Consider the following 27,775-nt stretch of genomic DNA (forward strand, 5'->3'; position numbering starts at 1 on the left):
GGAGGCGGAAGCCTATCTTCACTTTAGCACACAACAACAATACAATGAGAGATAGGTATACACTATATGTGTAACCCTAGAATGAAAAGAAAGCGGGAGAGAGGGAGGAGTGTCACTTGCAGCTATCTTAACAACAACATAAGGAGAAGACACACGAGATAAAGGCTGAAGCTTTCTTCTTCTTATTTGCAAATGCCACACAACTACTATACATAAAAGAGAGGTATACCCAATATCTCTAACCTTAGAGTACGTGGTCCATAGTGTGGACCCAAACCATACATACATGGCAATCTAACTATGCCACAACGATCACACACAAGAGTAGATGTAATATAGCTGTTATTTGATGGCAATGTAATAGTCACAACCAACCATGCCCATGACATGAATGACAATCACCCAAGCACGTGCGGTTGAGCTTGATATCTCAACACCCCCCCTTAAGCTCAAATCCAATTCCAGCACACCAAGTAAGCGTCTAAACCTGCAAAGCTTCTCTGTGCCTAATGCCTTCACAAAGATATCAGCCACCTGCTCTTCGGTGGTGACATACACAAGATCAATATATACCACTAGAACCTTCTCTCTCACAAAATGATAGTGCATCTCAATGTGCTTGGTTCTAGCATGGTATACTGGGTTATTAGCAAGCATGATGTTGCTAATGTTGTCCCAATATATGACAACAGATTGTTGCACTAACTGGCACATATCATCAAGTAGCTTCCTTAGCTAAGCTACCTCACATGCAACCATTGTTGCACCCCTATACTCAGCTTCTGTGCTTGACAAAGCAACAGTGGGTTGCTTCTTATTGCTCCAGCTAACAGCGCCACTCCCAAGTGAGAACATGAATCCACTAGTAGATCTCCTATCCGAGATACTACTAGCCCAGTCAACATCTGTATATCCATAGACCTCAATTAGTCTTCCAGCCTCATAGAAAAGTCTGTAATGTAACATGGACTTCACATACTGCAAGATACGTCTAGCTGCATCTAGATGTGGCTTCCTTGGAGCTTGCATGAATTGACTAACCAGCCCCATAGCATAGCCTGGCCTGGTGATAGTCATATAAATAAGACTCCGTACCAAGCATCTATACATAGTAACATCCTTCAACAGCTCACCTATATCTGCACTGAGCTTAGTATTCTGCTCCAAGGGAACTGAAATGGGCTTACATCCTATCGTCCCATACTTAGATAGCATATCCAATCCATATTGCCTCTGCATCAACTGTATTCCACTTGGTGATCTAATCACCTCAATCCCTAAGAAATATTGCAGCTCTCCCAAGTCCTCCATTTCAAATTTTTGCTTCAAGAATAGCTTTGCATTACATACATCTGCATCATTATCTCCTGTGATAATCAAATCATCAACGTAGATGACTATAAGCACAATCCCCCTCTTTGTCTTTTTCACAGAGTGAAAAATCAGCATTGGAAATATGAAATCCAATGGTGACAAGATACTAACCAATCTTGTCAAACCATGCCCCGGGTGCCTGTTTTAAGCCATATAAGGCTTTGTGCAACCTAGATATAAAATCAGGGTGTGCATCATCCTCATATCCTTGCGGTTGTATCATAAACTTCTTCTTGCAAATCACTATGCAAGAAAGCATTCTTGACATCCATTTGGTGCAATGTCCACCCTTTTGCATTAGCCACTATCATTGCTCTCACAGTTTCCATCCTTACAACTGGGCTAAAAGTCTCTTCATAGTCAATGCTATAAGTCTGTGCATATCCCTTGGCATTTAACCTTGCCTTATACCTGCTTAGAGACCCATCAGCATTGTGCTTTGTCTTGTAAACCCACTTGCATCCAATAGCCTTCTTAGCATGAGGTAATGCTACCAACTCCCAAGTGTAGTTTGCATCCAAAGCTACCATTTCCTCATCGATGGATGCATCCCAATTTGTCTTTCTTATTGCTTCTTCAAAGCATGTAGGCTCAAATTCCTCTATCACCTTTGTCATATATGCATAATGGTGGGCTATATATCTATCATATTTTAGCCTATCAATGGGGTATTTTGGCTCATGTGGATCTTCGTAACACTGGATCACTACCAGGTATCTTTGAAGCATCCTGCTTCTCCTTGATCCAGGGGTAACTACCCTTGGTATCCCCAATTCCTCACCAAGGCTCTGTTCTGCTGAGTCACTTGATTCACCATCAACTTGTGAGTGTCCTGTAGACACATCAAAAAATATGGGTTGATCCACCTTTTCTTTCCCTTTTTGTGATACGTGTACCACTTTTTGCACTTTCATGAGCAGGTGCTCCTAATCCTCCCTATCCATGGGAGAATGTTAGACCCATTGTTAGAGGACTCTCCCAGTCCACTCAAGACTTCTGACTGCTGATCTACATCTTGTATAATATTGTCACTTCTTACATCTGCATCTTCTGTCATTTTCACTGGTGCATACCAACCACTCATCTCATCAAACACATCTCTACTCACCCTCATCTATTGAGTTGTAGGGTTATAGCACCTGTACCCTTTCTACTGCAGAGAGTAACCAATGAAGATGCCTTTTTCTACTTTAGGATCTAAGTTAGTCCTATTCTTATCTAGAATGTGCACATATGTTATGCATCCAGAAACCTTTAGATGTGTAAGATCTGGCTTCCTTCCTATGAACTTTTCTTCAGGTGTGACTCCATGCACTACTATAGTGGGAGTTCTGTCCATGATATATACTACAGTTGCTACCGCTTCAGCCCAATAGTACACGGAGAGCAGCATATTCTTGTGTACCAAATAGTACCAGTAAACCCAAAGGCACGGGACATGAATGCCACAAGCACAAGTCCGCCGATACAATGTTACAAATGTAGCGGTCCACACAAGGCTAATGAATGTCCTTACTGAAGCCAACTAGGACAGCTAATACTGTGCTATGGATGCCAAGGAAATCACTTCTACAAGGATTGCCCTTACACGGTCAATGCTACACCATCAGCAATCGCAGCACAACCACAAGCTATTCTAGCACAGAACGTACCTCTATGTACAAAGATTGTTCCATGAGAAGACCGGCTACACCGGCAGTAGGTCCAAAGACAACCAGTCTCAAACTCTTAGGGGTAGAAAGAGGAAGAATAGCTCATATTCCTTTAAATGCAATAACACGGCTACAAGCCAAAGCTATGAGACAGGAGTTGAGAAAACATGAGAAGGAGAAGCTAAAATAAGCTAGCATAGCCAATGAACAGCCACCCAAGACAGAGACGTCACAAAAACACGCAGTTAAGATTGGCAAGGGACGAGACCAAGTAATTGAGCAAAGCAGTTTGAAGAAGAAACTGCCACCTGGGTAGAAACAGAGACAACCCATAGCACGGTGAGCAAGGAATCTAGTTCCAAACAAGGAAAGGGATCAAGAGACCAGACAATTAGAAACCCACGACCGAGCACGCCCAAGGGGTTGGATGGATATCCAAACCCGACAGTGGAAATAGAAAGGCTAAATTAGGCCAAGGCACTGATCGCCGAATACAAGAAACGCGAGGAGACGCCGACCCAACCCCAATTCATCAGGGAAACCACGTTCCCACCACACATGGCATATCCTCCACCAAAAACTCCACTGAAGATACCTTCAATTATACGAGAGGAGGAGGGAATGTCCAGCAAGAGCTCATTCCTGATGAACAGAATGTTCGCGGAAGACCCAGGAATGCAAAAAGTTGGAAGAAGAAGGTCCATGGGGAATATTCAACCTCCCGGACAGGTATTCGAACGTAGTCACAAGACCAGATGGGCCAAGGGACATTAGTGGATTAGCTGCATTCCTATCCATGAAGGTAGAGATACCAATCGCCACACTTCTACGAAGCAACCCAACCGTGTGGTATGACCTATGTGACTAGATGAATGGTCATCTTGATTCAATGGCCAGAGTACCTAACAAACCAACGGAACCTAGGGAACCATCTATGCAAGGATCACAAGAGGCACCAGCAGTTCCAATTAACAAATTGGGACAATACTTTGAGAGCGATGATACCAATGCAGTAATTCCCGTCTCCTACCAAGGGCAAGCAGTAACCACCATCTTAGATGGAGGAGTAGGAGTTAGTATTATGATGCGGCAATGCTGGGAAAAGTGGGGTAAGCCACAAATGGAAGAAACCTCATTGATCGTCAAATTAGCAAATGGTGCGACCACAAGACCAGTAGGGTTAGTCAAGAACTTAAAGGTAAAGACCTTTGGGCTAACCTACAAGGTATGGTTTGTGGTCATGGACTTTGGTAACCAGTCGGACTCATACGACATAATTCTAGGTAGACCATGCATGCGTACGGCCGGCCTGATACATGATTGGTTAACAAACATCATCTACCTACGGAAGAATGATCAAATCATCAAGGTAGATCTTGAGACCTGGAAACATAGGCCGCTTAGTGGTCATTTGTTTGTAGCAGAGTCAGACACAACCGATCGTACGAACAACAATTGGTTCTACTCCTCAAGGAATACCAAGATTGTTTCGCATGGTCCTATGAAGACATGAAGGGCATACCACCTGAAGTGGTACAACATACGATTCCCATCCGCCGCGACGATGCGAAACCGGTCCAACAAAAACCATATGATATGAATCCTAAATATGAGATGATTGTCAAGGAAGAAATTAACAAGTTGCTAGACGCAGGATTCATATACGAGATAGAGCACACGGAATGGGTATCACCCATAGTAATTGTAACTAAAAAGAATGGGAAGATACAAGTATGTGTCGACCTCAAAAAGGTCAATGTAGCCACTGTGAGGGACCACTATCCCCTACCATTCATAGAACATGTGCTCGAAAGAGTGGCAGGTCACGAAGCGTATAGTTTCCTAGACGGATTCTTTGGGTACAACCAAGTATCCATTGATCCTAAGGATCAACACAAGATTGCTTTTGCCACAACATGGGGTGTCTTTGCATACCGAAAAATGCCATTTGGATTAACCAACGCCCCAGCAATATTTCAAAGACTAATGAGCACAGCCTTCAAAGAACACCTGCGTATATGGCTAGAGATATTTCTAGACAATTTATGCGTGTACTCACGATGGCTTTAACATCTTAAGTACCTGTGAATGGTCTTTGACCATGTCGATTATATAGGATTTCACTGAACCCGCTCAATTGCCAGTTCTAGGTTAGACATGGTGTAATCCTAGGACATGTGGTGTCAAGGAATGGAATCTCCACGGACTATGGCAAAATTAAACTCATTTTGGAGTTGCCACCACCCACAAATTTCAAAGGAGTGTAAAGGTTCACATGACATACCGGTTATTATCGTAGACTCATCTATCTCTATGCAAAGATAGCAAGACCTTTGTACAAACTTCTCATAAACTTCGAATGGACAGAAGAATGCCAAAAGGCATACGAGGCCTTAAAGCATGCTCTTGCAACAGCACCTATCCTAAAAACGCCAAAGTGAGAGTTAGTGTTCCATGTACATATCGATGCTTCCAATTTTGCTATAGGTTGCGTCCTCACACAACCTGGCGAACACAAGCTTGACCATCCCATCTATTTCACAAGCAGATAGTTAAACGATGCAGAACGGAATTACACCACAACAGAACGAGAGGGTCTAGCAATGGTCTATGCCGTTAAGAAATTTAGGCATTACCTGCTGGCCAATAAATTCGTGTTTTTCGTAGACCATCAAGCTCTGTTGTACTTGGTTAACAAACCATGCTTAACTGGTCTCATCACCAAATGGATGCTTGTCTTATTGGAATTTGACTTCATAGTTGCAGTAAGAAAAGGCACAACTGATATGTTGGCTGACCATATGTCACAAATACCATTTGGGGAAGCCGCTATAGGAGTAGATGACGATCTTTCGACGCCTCACTGTTCCTAATAGATATTGTTCCAAGGTGGGCGGACGAGATATGTCATTATCTTGCTAATGGACTAGCAATAGGGATATCCTTGGACAAAGCAAGAGCGCGAAGATTAATTCTAAGCACAGTGCCTTATCAACTGATCGCGGGTCAGTTGTACAAAACCGGAAAGGATGGTATTGTTAGGAGGGGTGTACGAGAGGATGAGTTCTTAACCATTCTCAAAGAAGCACACTTTGGAATAGTAGGAGGTCATTTCTCCGCTGAGACAACAACAAGGAAAGCGTTACAATCTGGGTTATGGTGGCCAACGCTCTTTGGAGATGCTGCGGAATTCACAAAAAGATGTGATCCATGCCAAAGAACTGCCAAACCACAGAAATGGGACAGGATGCCTTTGACAGGAAACCTAGCTTCTCAACCGTTTGAGAAATGGGGTATTGACTTCGTAGGTCCCATAAGCCCTGCCGCCAAAATGACACAAGCCCAATACATCATCGTGGCGACAGACTATTTCACGAAATGGGTGGAGGCAAGAGCGACACGGAAGGCTGATGCCAGATCAACGGCGAAGTTCTTGTATGAGCAAGTCTTCTCGAGGTTTGGATGTCCCTTAGAACTTGTGAGTGACAGAGGTTCACATTTTCTAAATGAAGTGATCTTGCAACTCACAACTGAGTTCCTCATATTTCACAAAAAATCAACCCCTTACTATCCCCAAGCCAACAGGCAAGCTGAAAGCACAAACAAGACATTGTGCAGCATATTAACGAAAACAGTGGAAGCCAGTCGTAATGATTGGGAGCACAAACTTTCAGCCGCACTCTGGGCTTATCGAACAGCCTACAAAGCAGCCACAAACCACACACCCTTTAGCTTAGCCTTTGGAATGGAGGCAATAATGCCCATGGAATACTTAGTGCCAAGCTTGAGATTGGCAGTAAGGGAAAGACTTACCGAAGAAGCTTTATCAGAACGGTTAGTCGAAGTAGAGAGATTGGAAGAGACATGACTAAGGGCAGCCTATGGGATGAAGGTCGAGAAACTAAGACGAAAAACATGGTTCGACCAAAATCTCAAGGACAAGGATCTCTCGGAAGGAGATTTAGCTCTTATGTTTAGTGTGTGCAACACCAAGCGAAAGTTGAAATATCAAGCGATGGGCCCTTATCGTGTGGTTGAAATTACACCACAAGGAGCCGTATGGATTACCACACTAGATGGAGTCGTCATGGATGGATACATCAATTAGAATAAGTTGAAAAGGTTCTATGGACCTCTCACACTTACTACAAGCCATCCACTGAGACCAAGAGCAAAAGAAGGAATAACTCCTTGGTTGATAGGTCTAACATGGACCAGGCCCACCATGTCTCTCCCATCCAGTGATGTCCAAGCAGCCGCCATGCAAGTGCAGCCATGCAAGTGCAGTGCACAAATAAAATGTAGAAAAACCCATCCAGAAACAACCATCTAATCGTAGATGTTGGCATGGTCGGAATGACGTCGAAGTAACCAGCACTCCATCCACTCAGCCTCACAAATACTGATAGAATGACTAGCTCACCGATCCATCAGGCACCATCCCCACTCATCTCACTGAAGGGTCGAAAGATACGGCACTGAACCCTAATCCAAGTGACAACAATCAGAAGTAACCATACCACAGTTGACACTAGTCGAAAACAAAAATAAATTCGGACACACAGCATATAATCAATCAAAAATCACACCAATCACTGGCAAACAAAACAAAAAATTGAAGAATACACCCAGCTAGATTGACCTCAGCCACCACAGTAGCCTCATCATCGAGACCCACCCAAAATAGATCCATATCGAAAACCTTCGCACCAAAAGCCTACTCTGAGTATAACATCACCATTTTCCATCACTCACCATTGGGAATGGAATGGATTAAGAAACTCAATAGCATTGTGATCCACTCCAATTATCTGATTGAGGGGACAGAACATTTCAAAATCACTTATCACAGCTCAGAATGCTACAAGTTTTTGGAAGACCCTGAATTTGTGAAGAATTATGATACGAACACGCGAGAGAGCTTCATCCTCTTTGCAGATGGGCAGTAGAAAAGGTTTTCAATTGATGTTGATGCAGTAAGAAATGCATATGGTTTTCCAATTGTATTGGCACCATACATGGACCTAAGGAACCTGTCACAAAAGCTACAGGGAGCAACAAACTATGATCAGCACAAACATAAGGGTGGCATTCCTTTCACACATGTCACGCCTCTGCTTCAGAAGGTAGCAAGAGTCTTGAGTTTCTTGACCAGGATCATGCCTGCCGACCATCATAATATAATTCCAGCCAATTTGCTCCTGTGCCTACACAAGCCACAAATCTATGAGATAAATTGGGAGGATTACTTTTATCATCAGATCAAGAAGGCTTGTGAGAAACATAATCATCACATTCTTCACCGGATGTTCCTGGTCCCATTGATCTACCATGCTACAGCAATGAAGCTGGATAGGAGGACATACAGTTTGGCTTCTAGGTGCAGAATCGAATTGGCCAAGCTTGAGACAGATGAACCGGATTCAAAGAAAATCAAGCTCGATTTGCCAGCTGGTCACATGAAGACTTGTAGTAAGGGGAAAGAAGCACCAGAAAAGAGTCAAGAAGAAATCCACAAAGAGGCATCAGAACAATGGGAAAAGATCAAAGAAGAGCACCTACTACACAAAAAGGAAACTGACATGGGAATATCGCAGGGGACGAGCACATCTTATCATCAAGGACCACAACAAGAAGAGGAATTCCAAAATGAACCCATTGAAGTACCTGAACCAACCCCAGTGCCAGAAAAGGTGACGCAAATAGCTCTGACTGTGGCACTTATCCATGCAAATAAGGGTAAGTACTCGGCAGAAGGCTACAATCCATTTTCTTTAATGTAGTCTATGGCAGCAATATTTCTTGAAGCTTACTCCAGCAAGGAAAAATATGAAGAACATAAAGGGAAGCCAGAGGACAAGGACACACAGGAGCTAGACTACATCCGAGTCCTAGTCTCAATGCAGAATATGGCCTACACTATGTTTGAGTGCAACAAAGAAGAAGTTAAGGAGCTAAGGCAACAAGTAGCTGAACAAGACAACATTCAAAGAGAATTGGAGAAAGAGACAAAGAGAACAACAAATTAGAGAATTGGAGGAAATTCCTAGAATTCTAGTCTCACCTGATGAGCAGCTCGAGAACGAGCATCGAATGATCATGACGGCCTCATCAAATAGAGTAACCTTAGCTCTGGAACACCGAATGGTGGACCAGACGCTAACCTACTTCTTCAACGCCATCGCCACCTCGTCTGTACGGCATGCAGTTGATCTCATCGAGCCTCCCCCTCCCTCACAATTCACCACCCTCCTAGAAAAACATTCCTACTTCACACATCCCATTTTTGCTATGTCTTTTTTCCGAGGTGATCTATGCCTCAAGGATCAAACAGAAATCTATCAACTCCCCATACATCCGATAGTACTCAATTTCCGTTCATGGTGCTGATGCATTCAAGAATCAAATGACTTTTCACCCTCTGAACCGGTAATGGAGCTATCGAAGCCCACTAACTTATCGGATTACCCATATCCGCAAGATCAGATTTTTGAAAGTCAATTTTGGATGTAGTCGCAAGGCTGGATGGAGGCACGCCGATGTCACCAATTTTTGTTAGACCAAGGGGTGACTCAATATAACCCTCTTGGCATCATCATTTTGTACAACTGAGTATATGAATGCCTTAGCACTATGTATACCACCTACACCAATAACTATGATACCTCGCTCGTAGCTCATCCTGAAGGCCAAACCCTAGAAGAACAGCAGGCTGAATGGGCCATTTTTGCTACATTAAAGCCCCCTCCCGAAGACCTCACCACCCCTATCAGCCACCGCATCCAAAGAGCCCTTGATGCCCTACATACATATAATGCCAAACCCATACAATCCTCCTCACTCCTCAGCACTCCTATAGCTGCAGAAACCACCCTACTCAACAGGACAAGGGAAAGGCAGAGGCAGAGCCAGAGCCAGCAATGAGCAAAGAAGCATGTGATGGAGGGGACATTCATTCATATGTTTAACAGATGCTTAAACCCCTCGTCACCAACACAGAAGCTACTCTAGCCCCAGCACAGTTCTTCCCTCAATTCCCCGAAGATTTTCCAGCAGAGGCAGATGAAGACAACACGTCCACACCGCAACCAGCACCACCACCACCAAAAGAGTGGACAAAAGCACTGTACACCTTCCAGGACTTGCAAACGCAAGCTGATCTATGCACTTGGACAAGAGAGATGAAAAAACAAGGCTTAAGGATGATAGACATAATGGACATCCAAACCCTGACCAGGTTTATAAGCAATACAATGTGGTGTTGGGCAGACGATCATCCAAGAGGAAAGCGAGGCAGATTCAAATAGCCTTAGACAAGCCACTTCCCACCAACGGAAGAATAGATGGGAGTACAGCCAAAATGGCATGTACGATTCTTACAGGAAAACCTTCTTGCATGGAGCATGTATTGTAACGCGCACAGGTTCAGATGCATCGATCCTACATTTATGCCCATGACAAGAAGGTGGAGCTGGACAACATTTAAGGACTTGTGCAAGCAATATCCAAATATTGTGTATAACTTTCCAAAGTTCATTCTCACACCAACAGCAACATCCACAAGACTTGCCCAACAATTGAGGGACTGGAATCAACGGTATCAACGTGTACCTGATCCAACATTTGTTGCAGCATGTCACTTTAATAGACTCATAATTTTGCTGCTGGACACCATTCCTCGACAATCACCAATCCTCAAACGATATCGGCCCAGATCTCAAACAGATTGGCCAATTGTACATAAGAGTACGTAATCTCCATGCTTGCCATATCCACACATTCGAGGATATGGTAGACATGCATTTTTAGCCACCACACCCCTATTTCATAAGGCTATCCAAGAAATTATTTGCCAGACATGCTCTTATTAAAGCATGCCTGACAACTAATATTCTTAAACCATCCCAATTTTGAGCCATTCCAAGGATGAATTTTTGAACAGGAATGGGGACATGTTACACGCTGTAACATAGCTCTACCTTATCTATCTATTTGGTGTAATTCATTGTAATAGGCCGTGGGCCAATTGAGTGAAAAAGGAGTAAGGAAATTAGGGTTGAACCTCCCTTCAAACGGTCCTCGTATAAAAGCCAAGTCTGTTGACTTTGGTCTTCATTCTTCATTTTGTGGAATAGAGTGAGATCCAGCTTCCTTCAACTTGTTGTTATTGTTCATTGTCTCCCTCTCCCTACACTCTTGTTGCTACCTTACGAATCGATTCCCCTTTCACCACGCTCACACTTCCTTCTCATCTCCTTCTCATTCCCTTCTCCCCCTTGATTTGATAGCAACATGGAACGAATCCAGGGACGGCGATGTTTGTGATGCCACTGCACGATTGCACACGATACAACTCTCACAAGGACAAGCTCTCCATAGCAGCTTGGTTGGAAGATCCCCACGACACGTGAGTCTCCGCTTGGAGCTTAACACTAAGTTTTCCAGGAAGAGGGAGGAAGATCTGGATGCCCACATTTGCCAATTTGGTAAAGTGTATGAACTCAACAAGGTGGCTATTAATCCCGTTCGACAAGCGGTGGTGTTTGAAGCCACTCGGAAGGAAAAGTTACACGGTGGCTATCAAAATATGCAACAGACCACTTTGAAAACTTTGATGCAATCAAGACGGCCTTCTTGCAGAGGTTCCATAGAGTAGTAGTGAGAAGATCACACTACAAATCCTGTGTAATTCATGTTCGTATGGACTTGTATATTGTATTCAAGTTTCTATGAAATGCTGCTTGTGTTGGTATTTTTAATTTTGAGAATCCATTTGCATTTGTAGTTCAAAATGTAATTGGTATAAAAAAGTTCTCCTTCTTGTTTGCATGTTAAATTTACTCTATCCATATGGTGCCCACAGTTTTGAATTAAATTGTTGTTCATTGATTTAAACTTAATTATTAGTTAATTGTTACATTTGATAGTTGAGTGTTTTTTTAAATTTTAACTTTTACTCGTGCTTTCAAAACCTTAATAAAGTTTCAATTAGTTAAAGCTCGTGTTTGCAATTGAAAAATTTTATGTCTGCCTATGCATTGAACACCATGTGCTTTTGTTCCGTAGATGACTATCTTTGTAATTCTAACAAGTTGAACGTGTATTTCCATGGCTAAACAAAAGGATGAGAAACGTAATAAAGATAGGTGAAACAGTCGATGACAAACGAGGACTTGGACGAGGAGGCTGTTGCAAAGAAAAGACCTCAAAAAGCTTTCAAGCGGATGCGCTCTTTGGCTCTAAGAATGGATACTATTGGGGCGGCTTGTGTTGCTACAAGAACTAGCAAGTGGGCCAAACCTATGTTCCTTAATGGAAGGACATAAACAAACAGATTACCGTAGATGATGTGCATGGAGTATGGCTAGTGGCAATAAACGAATCTAGAAAGGGATGATGGAAGGGGAATAAGTGCATCAAAGATAATATGAAGGCAAACACTGAGACGATTCCCTTACAGTGTTTGTCCATCCCCTTCATCATTCTAACTGGCCATTAAGATGTTGTACATGAAATGTCCCAGGTGAGAATGTGGACTTCAACTCCAAAGATGTAGTTACAAATGCCCATGATATAAGAAGAGAAATCATTACATTCATGTGCAAGGAGTTGAATCTAGTGGTTAAAGGAGTAGACTTGGAGTTAAGAGTACATGTAGATTCTCTCTTGGAAAGATTAAGCCAACAAGAGACAAAGGAAAAGAGGTGGCACAACTTTGCATAGAGTCAAATAGTTGAATTAACATACAAATATCACCAACTAACGTGTGTAAAGACAACGTTTCACTAGTCCCACTAGTGTGGATTTCATTTTTTCAATCCATTTTGGTTTTAATAAGCCCAAAAAAGGTATCGAGCATGCCCTCAAATGCGTATGCAAACTTTTATACCATACCAAATACATTTCTCAATTGGATGTATCCTTTAGTTGAGAAGAAGCTCACATAATGAACTTTAGTTTGATTATTGGGTTGCATGTATATGTAGAAAATTTTTTAAATGTTTTTGCATAAATTGTTATAACAATATATGTTTTTTAGAACACATGCCTCACATGCCACATAGAACATGTAACCATTTCATGATCAAATTATAAAGTTTACTTTTATGTTTTCTTCATCTCATCTTAAATATTGGAATGTGTATTACTGATTGGATGTCAAGTTTGTCAAAATCCATTACGCAATGTGTAATATATGGGCCGATCAAGTTAACTATGTACAAAAAATGCCATGAACTTGACCAAAAATGTCTAGACTCAAGGTTGCATCAACCCATGAGGAAAACACAATTTAATCCAATACAACTAGCTTTTGCAATGGTTGTAAATAAAGTGCAAGTCCAATCTTTAGGCATCTTAGGCTTTTTCTTGATGTCATCAATCTATACCCATGGACAATTGTACATCAATATCACAAACTTGTGTACTTGATACAACAAAGGTGTTATTAGAGAAAACGTAATAAATTCGCACAAAAAAAAAGTGTAACTCATGAAGATGATGTGATTACAACTAGCAATATTGTGTAAAAAGAAACTCTAAAAGGGTAAAGGTAAATCAATACTACTTTTAAAAAGAAATAATCTTAAAATTTTTCATAAATCTCATTTCTATGTGCATTCCATATATGCCTTTCTAGTTGGCTCATGCAAGGACATCGTTTTGGATGCATGTAGCTAAGTGCTCTCATTGATTAAATATTCAACTATGCTTTTGAGTCTCAAAAAAAAATCTGGATATGCTTTTTATATGTTATGAGTTCTGCCTCAACTTGCTCTCGAAAGTACATTAACACGAAACAGTTTGAACATGAAAGCAATGGTACATGATAATCACCTATTGGGCAGAAACACGTATGTTTACACAAGCATGCACTCACATATAGTTATTATCGATAGAGAATTTATTTTAAGCAATGTTTTTCACAATTGCTACAAGATGGGTGATGTTCCAGCACCTAGATGACTCTATCAATAGAAAAAGATCAATTGTTAGATGCAAAGTAAATCATGGCTGGAGAAAAACTTGGCTATTATGTGCACCATCTAGATTTGCCCATGAAGTTCATGATGAACAAAATTTTTAATAATATCATTTCATCTAAAAGTTCATAGTGAGAACCAATTGCACATGTTACTTTGGCAATAAAATGGATGACTACAATCACAAGAATCAACAAGAGGAAGGGAAGCACATGAAAGAAGAAAGTTTTGCTTTCAAGTGAGTTTGCATAGGAAACTGCAAGAGTGATGAAGGCTCATCCATGTCTCAATGAATTCCAATTATGAATCAAGACCACAACTCTGTCAAATCATCTCACATTTTGGAATTTTGTTACCACAAGAAGTGATCGTGAGGAGATAGAAAGGCAACTAGGCTACATTTCCACATTGTATTGCAAAGAAAGGTGTCCTTAAGAGGGTGCCTAGGGGGAAAAGTTCATAGGTAGCTTCCTGCTCATACATTCATTTGCAAGAAAGAAAAGATAGATAAACTCACAAGAATAATAGTCCATGGCATGCCATGGGTTCCACACTAGTATTTTATATGCAATATGATATAAAAGTAACAAGTTAAAACTTCTTATATTGAAATAATTCTTAATTTGTTAGTGTTACAAAATATTATGTATTTTTATGTCAAATTATATTTAAGATTAGTTGTATTATTTTTATTCTTTTGAATTTTACATTGAATTAATGGTAATTGTGTGAATATATAATTCTTTCACAAATGCATGCCTTAAGCATTAGGATAAGGTTTTAGAAGCTATGCTATAAGCATTGACATTTATTCATTTTTACGCATTACAAAAAATAAAATGCTATATAGCCAATTTCTAAAATGCAAGAGCATTGTGTGGGTCCTCGACTTGTCCATATTATGGAAGAGCATGAGAAGTGCATGTGATGCTCACACGATTATCCATCCTCAAGAATCAAAGGAGGCATCACATTAGTACTATCCAACGGCCAATAATATGCATAATCATCTATTGCTTTATTTTTCTTAACTTTGATAATGTACATACAAGCTATTTTTATTGCATTTGTTGTTTCATCAATGTTTAATTTGGTGTTTTAATTTATGTTGATGGAGTGTGTTTAAGGGACATAAAGTGGATGGGAGTGTAGCATAATGCACAATTTAATAAAAACATGTTAGCATAGACTGACTTTAACTTTGTGTTACTTAACTATACTTGAAGCTTTAAATCTAGAGGTGTCAAGATTTCCAATGTGTGATTATTTGTAACAATTATAGTATATTATCTACATATATATGTGCTAGTGAGCATTGGTTGTGTTACACTTCAAGCATCTCTTGTGTTCATCTCTCTATTTTTAAGTATTAATGTATGTTATCTACATGTGTGTATCAAGTCTCCTCTATTGATCTCTCTATTCTTATATTGATCAAAAGTTATAGCTTTTTTAATTTCAAATGATCTAACTTTGTTGAGATTAAAATTGTGAACTACTCATGTTTGAAAATGCGAGGTTGGGGCACTTCTAGTTCATCTTCCAAGTGGCACTTCTAGTTCATCTCTCCTATTCCATTCATTTGTTTTTGTCCATGGAGAGGTGATTAACATATGCTCAAGAGATTAATTAACTTTTTCTTTCTCACACCATATTTAATTAAGCTTTAACTCTAATTAAGAGGGCCCTATTTCCTCAAAAGCGCATTGAAAAGGTTTGAATCCACGACCTCTTCTCCTCCATGTACTATGAGTAGAGCATGATGTGATAAATGTGCCTACTTTTCTTTTTCAATCATGTCTCTCTCCTCAACGTCAGGTCTGTTTAATGATTTAACCCTCCACTCCTTACTTTAAGCGTGCCCCTCTCCCATCATTTTTGCATTAATGACATTTTACACCAGTCGGGGTTATGTATTTTGAAACACTTTATGTTTTTCCTTTGATTAATCATGTTTTCTTTGGTTGGGGGTCTTAGGGTGTTGTGATGAGGCAAAGAAGTTTCATGCATAGTTTGAATTCAAGAGAGAGAACATTTATCACTTCTCAATTGAGTAAAGGACCTTCGTGTAAACTTGTGATAAAGCTGGGTTTTCAAGCCTGTGTGATTGGTAAGATAAAGAGTAGACATTAAACGTGAAATATTGTGGCCTCTAACCAACAGCAACTTCATGGCGACCTCCTTACAACAACAATGAGGTACTACATGAATAAAGATGGAAGAAATTTCGTGCACGCTTTGTATTCGAGAGGAGTAGGTGAAGCATTTGTCATGGCCTATTTGACTAACGTCGAGCTAACGTCCGATATCTTGATGGCATATGCATATTTTCAACACTATAAGAGGGAGCTGTTGTCGGAGATAATCTACAACCGCAATTTTCTTTCTTTCACGATGGCTAGAGATCGTCCTCTCCGCTTCTTGATGCTACTCTTGCTTTTCTCAGGTATTCTGTTTTTATTATTCTCTAGGCAGCTAGCTGCATGCCATTAGTCCTCCATGCACAGTCTTTGACATTTGATCTGCTTTGTAGTTCAGCTGCTTTTCAAGAAAAGACATGCAGCGAGAGCTCCAGCCTCAGAGGTAATCGTTTTGATAAGATTGCTGCTCTGAATCGTCGTTTATGGCCTTGGTTACCTCATTTAGGAACTAAGTTTAATTATCATGGAAAAATCAAGACTCGTGCGGTTGGCGAAAGAGAATCCTAATTCCTAACTATGTTTTGTGAATGCGCAGGTCTGACGTGCAGAGAGTTGTGCCCCACTATTGTATGTCGTCCAGACGTGAACGTGACATGCACAACATTTCGTAGAGGAACAAACCTTCCATGTACATGCTGCGCCGCGGAAAAATGTATAAGCGGTGCATCAGGATGTGTTTACAATACTCCCCATGGCACCACCAGTTGTGGTTTTTAGATCATATGCTTGTAAGATCCAACCTTTCCACAGAAATAACTAACGTTCACCTCTCCCACAATTATCCCCAAGGGGAAGGCCTTAGAGAAGGTTGGAGTATTTTAAAATTATTGTTAAAAAAACCAATCTTATTGGTTCTTGTGTCTGCATGTGCCTTGCTTGCTATGTGATTACTTTTTAATTTGATTTCATTTCTTGACAAGCTTCTTATTTATTGATATATTTTCATTTTTGTTATCTAGCACATAATTGTTAGTTTAGAATATAATCTTAATTTTAGTATCTTAGCATCTTTATAAAAGAGGTAAAAAACAACCATAAAACATTTTGACATTAGGCATGACACAAAGTCCGCTGGACATGATCCTCCTTGTAAATACTTAGAGGGATATAGCAAAATTTATTACTTGTGATATGCAAGGATTAGTGCTTCTTGGGAATTGGATCTTCAAAAGTGATTCTTCGATCTCCCATTCTTGCCTTGCATGACTTTTATTGGCAGCATGAGCCAGTCAATCAGGCTAAGAAGTCTTCTAATGGACTTGATCTTGTTTGATAAACTTCACAAGAATGGTTGGATCAACTACCAACTCACAAAAGAGAAAATAGTCAACTTTTGAAATTTCGTTGTCTTAGAAGGATGTGCTTGGCTTCATGAATCCCTATACCTGTTTAAAATATTCAAACTCCCAACATCAACTCAAATTGAATAGAGCACATGCACAATACATATTGAATAGAGCACTATACATTCATTTTAAATTGATTTTGAAAGCCATTTCTAGACATTGATAATGTTGGGTGTAAGCACTTGAAGCAAAAATTGGTGACTTGTATATTTAAGGGTAGATCTAACTTCTAAGTCTCGAACTTGTGCATTCTCTGGCAACAGAAGCTTTTGATAGATGGTTTAATATTCTACCTAACGTCATTCAATCCATTGGGTCCCTAACAAATGTGCTTCATGCTTCAAAACTTAGCAAGGGAATGTTCTGGCGGAGGGTATAAGTACGTTAGTTATGAGATCATTCATCGAATAAGCCATTTCAAGTCACGAAATGTCTATGATTTCATTGATTTTCTAGAAGTCCTTCAGACTAGCTGCATCCATTTCATTACTTGAAACAGTACCATTATAGTATAAACAAAAATCAAAACCCTCAATGCATTTTTGTCCAAAACATGCGATCTTGTAGGAACATGTTGAATTGTTCATTTCTTGTCTATATTGTTGAAGAATGCGCTGCTTGCTTAATATTTCTGACTAATGGACCGGGTCTTTTCTTTGAACTCTTTTTGTTTTTTGACATCGATGCTATGTTTGGGCCTACAATGTAGACCCGGTTGATGAAAAGTGAGGATGGTTTTCTTTCCTCTCATACTATCCTTGGAAGAAGATTAGTGAAACAATCAATCCTCATTAGTGCTTTGTGTTCTTTTGTATTACATTTTGTAGCCAAAGAGCTTGAAGTCGGACATGATTCTTACACCACCCTACATTTTGTAGCCAAAGAGCTTGAAGTCGGACATGATTCTTACACCACCCATCAAGGTGACTAAAGCATCTGCTTGACCAATCACTAATTTTATTTGTGGAGTTAAATGACGCCTACAATTTTCTTTGTCACTTAGCTACATCTACTACACCTTCTTTGGAGTGCCATGATTTGCAGTCGTTTGTTCTTGACTTGCCGAGCTCAAACCTTTGAACTATTGTCCAATTCATCTTGCAAACATCACATTTTACATCATCAAACTTTTCCACCTTTCGTTACAGAATCCCAAATATTTGCAAGCTTTGTGGAAGATTTCGAATGCCTCTTAACTATGGACAACATGAAGAGTACTAGTGAGACATATTGGCCACACAACAAGTGATCACTCTGTCGATCTATGCATGTGTGTAAGGCTAAAGAATGTCATTTTCATAGTAAACAAGGAGTTGGTGCATGAATTGTGCACTTGCACCCTTTAGGAGGAGGCTAATGATGAATTTTGCCAACCAATTTTCCAATTGTTTCCATAAACTAATATGAGTCTTTCTCTTGCATCAAACTAGATCAAAGGTCCACAAATTACAGGCTTTCAACAATGTGGCAACAAAACAAGCCATTGTTCCATGGAGCCATTGGCGGGACCTCCCTTTTGTTGACTCAGGTACAAATATATGGTACACATGTTTCCAAAGGAGAATGCAAAGGAGAGTGATGGTTTGGGTTTTTTTTTCATAGAGATCTTTTTCAAAGCATAAAGGATAGTTGTTGAGAGATGGGTTTAAGGGTGGTGCAACATTCATTCTTTTGAGCATAGCCTAGCTGACCTCATATGCTCCTTTTGGAAAATCCAAATTGATGTAGGTTTGTGGACCGATGAATCAATGTTGGCCTCTCTACATGGCCACCATCAATGGTAATGTCATCGATGCCCTTCATTAGAATATATACAAACCTCTATAATATATTACATTGAGCCGGCAGGGCAAGACTAGCACCATGAATTATAGTATTTTAAGCTACGAGGATCTATAATTTCTTTTGATTTGATGCTTAAGCCTGAGGACCGCTACTGATTCAAAGACTAACATAAGAATTATATGACATGTCCCAAATTTGGAGTTTCAAAGTTGTTCATCATATTTCTTTGATGTTATTGATGATGATCTTGATCGTTTGTGGACTAGCTCTACTAGTCACTATGTTTAAAACTATGGATGCACAATCTAAGCTAGCTTTAAATTTTTTGCTTCTCCTTAATGCTTTTCCCATTGTCTTGCAATTACCTATTTGATTACTCTTTCATTACTAGAATTATCTAGCATATGAGCCAATTGCATCAAAGATAACCTTTCTACATCTAAAATAAGTAAATATGGCAAAAAGCTAGTGTAGAAGAGCTAAGAATAGAGCTAAAAGTAAAGCACAAAATAAATAGAAAACATAAAAATTGAAGAGAGAGGGGGACGCTCTCTCATATTATATAGAACCGGAGAGGAAGTGTGCCACCTCTCCCCACACATCTTAATTTCAACATTTCTTAAATTTATACAATTTTTTATTTTGGGTTTCTATGAAAGATAAATGGCTTTTTATTTGTCAATTATTTATAAGTCAATTTTTAAGTAATTACTTTTAAGCAATTTGTTTTACTTAAATAAAATAATGAGAACCTAACTCCCAATCTCTTTTTTACTACATGTGTTTGACGATGGGCGACCACTAGAGAATCAAAAGTAATAGATGATGGTGGATGCAAAATCAAATGATGACAATACATTCATATGATTGTAATCTAGCTCATAACATCTTACATACCACAATGATATTACTTCTTTGTTATCAAAGACAACTCATGAGTTCATGGATTAGGTCATTAATCATGTATTTGTTGAATATCATTTTTCTAAAAGCTATCATCTTTGTCCATTACAAATAATAAAGCTAGCACCCCTGATATTTGCAGGGAGGACTAGGTTTAATGGACCTTGTGTCATCAAATCTCATGTGTAGAATGCTCCTAATTCTTTTTCTACATCTTTTTAAAAATATTAAGAATTAATAAATGAAAGCATTATATTCCAAATTGATAATTATATGTAAAACGATAGATTAGAACCAATACACAGAATTTTACAATGATGATGTGTATCCAATATTGTTTCTTTGAACTCTTGGATTTCTTGACACCTTTTGGAAAACTCCCAAAGCCTCGATGGCTATCAAGGTATAAAGAAATGGAAGACAAAAAGCATGTTTATGCTTGTATGCCAACAAGTCTTATGGTCACATCCAACACCACATCCGTGCAAGTATGTTATCTTCATTTTTTATTGCATATTGAATGATGATGACAATTTCTCCATTATACATGTATAACTTGTATGCATAGAGTTATCCATATCTATAGATTAGGAGCTATATTCATTGCCATCATCCACTCTCTATCATTAGGATTTATGGGTGTCAAACTTTAGGTTTTTCTTGAACATTTGGACAATGAAAGAAGTTCAAAGTATACAATTTACACTATGAAAATGTAGAAATTGCATTCGAATGAAACAATCTAGGAGTCTTAGTCTTACTAACTGATTCAAGGTATATAAACATGTTATGGTTGGATTTGGTCATGCACTACTAGTATCTCTTTAATAACATGGCAATAAGAAATAACGAGATGGACTACAAGGACATGCAGGTGGCTATTATTGCCCATTGATTTTGTATCTACCAAGGTCATTCTGAATGATTTTCTCACAATCGATCACCATTGGGAACATGCATAAAAGAAGAGACGCTTGGTTAGCTTCTCATATAGCATTATTCTACTTTGGTAAAATAAATTACTTGCACATATTTCATTAGAAAATAGGAACTTTATTCCCCCTTTCAAAGAAAATCAAATAAAGGAATTTTAAAAATGAGAAAGTGTCAAAAAAATAATTTAATAAAATAATGAATGAAAACCCATGCGTGATGTATGGAAAGAGGTGTGTGGCACACTTCCTCTCAAACTATGTATAATATGATATAGCATGTGAGCACCTCTTACTTTTTGGTCTTTGCTTTTTACTTTTGAATGTGTTAATAGATCTTTTCCTTGAACAAGCACTGCACTTAAAGGCCCTCCCACTAGACATTCCACTAGATGACACACTTCCGCCACACCACCTCATCACACTCATCCACAAATTCCCATTTCATGTCCATCTGGTGTTGGCAATGCTCTTTCTTCAAGGGGAACTCACCCTAGAAAACCCCTATGATATCTATCAATTGAGCCTTCACCCCATTTTGCTTAATCTCAAGTCATGGTGCATCATGCTACTTGAAAGCCATGACTTGGAGAAAGATAATATTATAGAGCTTAGCATACCCGTCGACCTAACCACGTATCCCATAAATCACGATGAAATCATCGCTGGGATATGTTGGTTAGAAGATACGGCTCGGCCTCTAGTCCGACAAACTTATAAATTTCTTACAAACCAAGGAGTCCTTCTATATCCCCCAAAGGGCATCCTTATTCTTTTATATAGAATAATCAATATTTTCCAAAGGCATCTCGATGCCACTGATAACATCATGCTTTTTTATGACAATTTGAGCTCATTTTCGACCTCAATAAAGGACCAAATCTCAAGCAATTAATATGGCTATATTATAGGGTCAGGAATCCGCATGCGTACCACATCGCAATTTTTGAAGACATGCACGATACCAATTTTGGGAAGCCCTATTATGCCTTTTGCAACAAAGAGCATCAGCTTTTGTCTCGCTTCAACCTAGTTAGTTGGGTGCGGCGAGAACATCTTTTGCAAGGAAGCTAAGGGATTCCGAGGACTGGAATCTACCTCAGGAAGGGGGGTATGTTAACAAATGTTAACATTACTCTTTGTTTGTTAACAAAGGTTAACATTACTCTGACATATGTTGTATATTAGAAGAGCCAATAAGTTGTTCCCAACACTAGGAATAAAATAGGGAGCAACCATAAAGGCAATTGCCTCGGAACTATGTAATGAAAAGGACTTTGGTCTCTAAAAAGAGGGCTAAATGTAATTAGGGTTAGGGCTGAACCCTAAAAAGCCTATGTATAAAGGCCAACTTTTGGCCATTTTGAGGGGATTCACTTGTGGAATGAAAAGAGCAACAAGCTTCCCTTACATTGCCTCCCACTCTTGTTTGTGTTGTCAGCTTGTGAGGTATTTTCCACAACATTACATGTGAAGTGTATCCATGGTTTACAAGCTTTCCAGATATGCTAAGATGGTGCTTTTTTCCTTTTCAGGTATGTGAGATCGAAAGAAATCGATCCAACTATGCTTGAGGATGCTTGTGTTATGTCCGTGGAAGTGGTTTGTTTGGTGAAGGAGACATTTCCACGCTCTATCCTCACAACACAGCTACATCTCATAGGGCATTTGGTGGATGAGATAGCATTATGTGGCATTGTACATGCATGGTGGATGTTCTTTCTTGAGCACTTCATGAAGACCTTAAAGGGCTTCGTGAGGCAAAATGTGAGACCCGAAGGTAGCATGGCTGAGGGTTGGTTGATACAAGAGTCACTTGTACATATTTCTGAGTTTCTTGTCCAGGTGGATAGATCTCTCCCACGAATGTGAAGAGATGAAGAAGATACTAGGATGACCTCTATTGTGCCTTAGGGGAAACGACAGAGCAAAGTGATGGATAGTGAAATGATTAACAACTTTAATCACTTTTGTTGGCTCAATAGTGATGTGATGAAGAAATGGGTGGAAAGATATGAGCATGCAAAGGCAAGCAAACAAAGAGAAAGGGAAAGCTTTCGTACACAATGTGGACCTCGTGTGCCATACCCCCATCATATAAGAACACTCCCAAAGGATATGGTTGTCAATTGGCTACATGAGAAAATGGAGAGAGTAGAGAGAGACGAGAACATGCGTATCACAAATCAGGAATGAGAGTATGGTTTAGGATGTCTATCGAAGGTATCTTATCTTGATTATTATTTTGCATAAGATAAAATCGTTCAACAAATTCAATTTCTCATCCAATTGCCTTTGTCTTGATGTAGTGTATTGTATTCAATGCTATATGGTGTGAGGGGAAGCATTTTCAGAGCCAACGGATTGATGATAAGAGAAACACACAGGATTGTGGCATCATTGCTAGCTTTGAGGGATGCAACAGAGAAATGGATGATTATTGTGACATAATCCAAGATATTATTAAGCTTGACTTTTGAAGCTTCTTTCTGTATGTTTTGGATGTGAAGTGGTTCAAGGACGTGGTAGAAAGAGGCTCTAATGCAACTATAAGATGCCATGCAAGTGGATTTGTAATTATTGACTCCACAAAGTTTTGGCAAAGCACGAAGGAAACTTTAGTTTTACCGTAACAAGGTGATCAGGTACTCAACACATATTTTAAAGCATTACTTATCTTTGACAATGTCAAATTATGGAAATATAAATCATTGATCATGTTTTTTTTAATTTTATAGGTTATCTTCAAATCGCAGTGGACAATTATAATATATGGTGGTTTGTCATCCCCATTATGCCATGTTCCAAAGCAATGTATAGAACATTTACTAATTTGGAGCGAGTGGAGGATGATCACGGCAATGGAGATGAGGATGATAATAATATGGGTGAAGAGGTGGATCTTGAGACAGGAGATACTAATGAGCATGAGGATGAGCCCGCTAATGATTATGTTGATTTTCATGAGCACAATGACGCTTCAAGTGGGATGGATGTATTTGTCAATCGTGACATTCAAGATGTAGATATTGAAGTGGATAGTTTGGCAAGGGTGGATCTCATTGAGGATGAGATTGAAACATAGGCTTCAATGTATCACTTATATTTAGATGGCACTAACCAAATATATTGTACATTGTCTCATTCTATTCAAAAGCAAATCATTGTTCCATTGTATGTTGTTAATTGTTGTGCATCCATGTCAGTTTCAATGTCTTTCTCTTATATGTGTGCAATATAAACTCGGGGGGGTCACTATGTACAAACCCTCTATATCACGTGCGTTTAAGGCCTATATTTAAAATCCCTTATCTGTAAAATTTTTCATTACTAAAATGTACCCCTTTTCTATACAAATCTGTAATTTTTTTCCAAAACTATTTAAAATAGTCCCTTATGTATATTTATTTATGTAAATTTCAGAAATAAAAAATATCCTTTCGTTGAACTCACGTGATAGAGTTACATATGATGAGTGACCCCCCCGAGAATATAAAGAATGTTGAGATATCAAGCTCTACCCCCGATACATCTCCTGGATGACTATCATTTATGTCACCGCCTATGTTAGTTGTACTCGTGGTGTAGTTAGACTACCACGTATGTTTTTGGTTTGGGTTCACATATGAACCACGTATTCTAGGTTTGACATATAGGGTATTTCCCCCTTCTATTGTATTGTTGTTGTGTGCAAAAGTGAAGAAAGGCTTCACCCTCCAACCTTGTGTCCTCTCTCTTTTGTGTGTTGTGAAGAAAGCTGAACTTGAGTCTCCTATCTCTCTCCCTCATTCTTTACATGGTATCAGAGCCTTGTTCGAGGTAAGGAGCTCAAGAAAGCAAGCCAAGTTTGTGGTGTCCTGGTAAGAGGACCAGTGTTGCTTTCCTATTTCGAGTTTGGGAGCAAATCTTTGCAGGTAGCACAGCCAGAAGTGCAGGAGTGCACTGTTTCAGATTGAGAGGCCTTTCGCGGTGTGGCGAGAGCGCAGTATATGCTGCGGGCGAGGGCGAAGCCCTCGGTGACTTTATTTTTTTGATTTGAGGCCGTTTCGGGGCCCGTTTTGAAGGCGCAAGTTCTTCGCAGGCACTCAGAAAAAGGCCCTGTTTTTGCTGTGCGACCACCGCGCGGCTAGTCGGTGGAAAGGTGCCACAGAAATTGCATCGTATGCCTGTGTGCAGAGATATTGGGAGTTGCAGATTCATGCCTGTTGCCTGTTGATGCAAAATCGTCACTAGGAAGTGACTGTGTGGTGAAATACCACTTTCGTCAGTGTTGCAGATCTGCCCCTGTGAGGCTTTTCGCAGAAGTTTTGCTATTTGCCCTTGTGAGGCATTTGCTGTGTTTACAGGTTGCTGTTGCAATTCGTGATTTGTAAAATGTCTGAGAATCTGTCTACCATTGTCAGTGAGAAGCTTGACAAGAACAACTTCCAAGCATGGAAGTTCAGGATGACAAACTTCCTTATGGGAAAGGGAGTTTGGGATTACATCAGTGGTGAAACTATAGAACCAGTTTTGGGTGCTGCTCCTACTCCTGCTGAATTGAAGGCCTTTAAAGAATGGCATGAAAAAGCCAGAAAATGCCTGTATTGGCTGTCTGTTAGCATTTCAGATTCTATGATTGTGCATATACAGGATGTAGAGACGCCTAAGGAGGCATGGGACACATTGGTGAAGCTGTATAGCACAAATACCAAAGCACGAAAGATGCAGCTAAAGCAGGAGTTGCACAATGTGCAAAGGAAAAATCTGAATATAAATGAGTATTCCTTGAAGGTGAAAGGCCTTGCAGATTCTCTTGCCTCCATTGGAGCACCTGTTGATGATGAGGACTTAGTGTCCGTGACCTTGAATGGTCTTGGGAAAGATTATGCACAGTTTCGGACATCCATTGGAGTCCGTGAAACATTTCCTGATTTTCAGGAACTTATTGCTCTCTTGCTAAGTGAAGAGCAAAGGAATGGTGGTTCAGCCACCTCAACTTCTCAAGAGACTGCCTTCTACTCGAATACAGGTAGAGGCAGGGGTAGAGGAAGAGGCCGTTTTGGTGGCCGTGCAGGAAATCAGAACCAGCAGCAACAACAGGAAAACCAGTCCTATGGAGGGGGACGTGGTAGTTCCAGAGGCAGGGGGAGCCAAAGAGGCCGTGGTTCATGGCAAAGGAACCAGCAAGTAAATAGCAACACAGAATGCTATTATTGTGGAAAGCCTGGACACAAGGAGAATACATGCTATAAAAAGCAGAATGACATCAAAAGTGGGAAGTTGCAGCAAAGCAACTATGCATCATCAAGTGGGCATGGTGACGACAGAAATGAGCACCTTTTTGTGATGCAGTAGCATATGGTTAACTCCATGTCAGGAGATGCTGCAGCTTGCAATGATGTTTGGTATGTTGATTCGGGTGCCTCTAACCACATGACCAGTCATGGTGAGTGGTTTCATGATGTTAGAAATTTGGATAAGCCAGGTTATGTTGAAACAGGTGATGATACTGCGCACCCAATTACGCAGGTTGGTAAAGTGCCATTGGCTATGCAGGTTGGCAAAACGAAGTACTTGGCAGATGTACTTCATGTTCCAAAAATCACTAAGAACCTGGTTTCAGTAGGCCAGATGGTTGAGCAAGTCTGCAGGTTAGATTTAATCCTAAAGGATGCTTTGTTGAGGACTTGAAAAATAAGTGCCGCTTGGTTGCAAAAGGCAACAAAAATGGCAGAATGTTCACCTTGGATGTTGATATGCCTGAGGTGAAAGCAGCTATGTTTGCGCATGGGAGAGGTGTCATTGCAGATATTGAGATATGGCACAAGCACATTGGGCACGTGAATATACAAAGGTTGAAATCTATGCAAACAAAAAACATTGTTGCAGGTTTGCCTAAATTCAGAGTTGAGGGAATGCAAAAGGTATGTGAAGCATGCCAAATGGGTAAGCAGGCCAGACATGCATTTCCCAAAAATGCTAAGGTGAGCAGAAGACCTTTGGAAGTGATCCATTCAGATGTTTGGACAACCAAAGCTGCTTCTATTGGTGGATGCCATTATTATGTGACATTTATTGATGACTACACTAGGAAGGTGTGGATTTATTTTATGAAGCACAAAAGTGAAGTGTTCAGCCATTTCAAGGCTTTTAAGGCCATGGTTGAAAAAGAGAAAGGTGTGCATATTAAAGTGCTAAGATCTGATGGAGGGGGAGAGTACTTTTCAGAAGAATTTTGTGAATATCTGAAAGAACAGGGAATTCAAAGGAAGTACTCATGCAGGTCTACCCCTCAGCAGAATGGGGTTGCAGAAAGGAAGAACAGGCATATTGCAGAAGTAGGACGGGCGATCCTAAATGAGAAAAACATGCCTGATTATTTTTGGGCTGAAGCAGTAGCAACTGCTGTTTATATTATGAACAGAACCCCCACTGCAGCTGTCCATGGCATGACGCCTGAAGAAATGTATACAGGCCAAAAACCAGATATTTCTCACTTGAAGGTATTTGGTTGAATAGCTTATGTTCATGTTCCTGATGAGAAGAGAACAAAGCTGGATCCAAAGGCAGAAAAATGCATCTTTATTGGATATGCTCAGCACCAGAAAGGGTATCGCT

General features: G+C 40.0%; 1 pseudogene; it reads left to right on the forward strand.

Moving 5' to 3' along the window:
* Positions 1-24,260, forward strand: part of LOC147898027 (uncharacterized) — a 39,562-nt pseudogene extending 15,302 nt beyond the window's left edge.
* The last annotated feature ends 3,515 nt before the right edge of the window (positions 24,261-27,775 follow it).

The sequence above is a fragment of the Dipteris shenzhenensis genome, chromosome 9, assembly GCF_047967505.1.
Source record: "Dipteris shenzhenensis isolate YYH24624 ecotype China chromosome 9, Dip_SZ_1.0, whole genome shotgun sequence".
NCBI lineage: Eukaryota > Viridiplantae > Streptophyta > Polypodiopsida > Gleicheniales > Dipteridaceae > Dipteris > Dipteris shenzhenensis.